This window comes from Micropterus dolomieu, unplaced genomic scaffold (genome assembly GCF_021292245.1).
Source record: "Micropterus dolomieu isolate WLL.071019.BEF.003 ecotype Adirondacks unplaced genomic scaffold, ASM2129224v1 contig_14166, whole genome shotgun sequence".
Classification (NCBI taxonomy): domain Eukaryota; kingdom Metazoa; phylum Chordata; class Actinopteri; order Centrarchiformes; family Centrarchidae; genus Micropterus; species Micropterus dolomieu.
In genome coordinates this window covers 2743-3635 of record NW_025743152.1, presented here as the reverse complement: position 1 = coordinate 3635, position 893 = coordinate 2743, and the positions used below count along the sequence as shown (strand labels likewise).

The 893-nt window shown below is 43.9% G+C and overlaps 1 long non-coding RNA gene across 1 annotated transcript in view; it reads left to right on the top strand.

Moving 5' to 3' along the window:
- The first annotated feature begins 100 nt into the window (after positions 1-100).
- LOC123966754 overlaps positions 101-893 on the top strand; it is a 2496-nt gene continuing 1703 nt past the window's right edge. Inside the window, exon 1 of the long non-coding RNA XR_006824065.1 lies at positions 101-152. This is a non-coding gene — a long non-coding RNA (uncharacterized LOC123966754). The remainder of the gene's footprint in view (positions 153-893) is intronic.

Below are 893 nucleotides of genomic sequence, written 5' to 3'. Positions count from 1 at the left end.
GCAGAGTGTTTGGACAAATACTTCATGCAAATATTTTAGTTTGGAGTCTTAACATTAACAAAGGACGGCAGTGAGATGTGACAGTTGCTTCTCATCCGACGCTACAGGGAGAGAACGGAGAAGACGGCCTGGAAGGAATCGACGGCGAGCAGGTACGAATATCAACATCTTGGTAGTTTAAAGAAAGCCATTAGATAAACAGCCTCAAGTGATCCAATCATCTGAGTCGGTTTTGATTCATTTCAACATCTTAAATCCTCCTAAGGTAGCTTTGAAATAAAGAACAGTAGTACCAAGACCGAGACAAGACCAAGGCTTTGAGGGTTGAGATCAAGTCAAGACCGGGACTAAGGGAGGGCAAGACAGAGCCAGTTCCCTGTACTAGATGACACACGATCAAAGGCACTCCTCTTGATTGATCTGAAAGACAAACACCTACAAACAGGGGTGCCGTTAAAAAGCAACACATTTAAAATTAGCATCAGTCCCGTTATTGATTTTACATCCAGTCAAAGTTAGAATGTTAACAAATACATCAGACAATGCAGAGACAATTTAATAATTAAAGCTGCAAGCAGCGTTGGGCGGGCCCTCGCACTTGTAGCGCGTCCGCGTGTGAGCCGGCCGAGTTGCATATTCTGGAGCTCTGCCGGTGCGGCTGTGAATTTCCTACGCGGTTCCGACGTGAAGGTGTTATATGTCACTTCCTGTGTCCCCTATGTGGAGCTACATAGCACTTGCCGCTATGAATATAAATCGGTATTGGTGTGTAGATGTCTGCGGGGTGGGAGAGTTATCAAGCACGTAAAGTTTGTTTCAGATGTGAACATGTACACTGAACAATAATGTACCCAAACAATAAAATAAATTCCTTTTATATTTCCCTGCCTTGT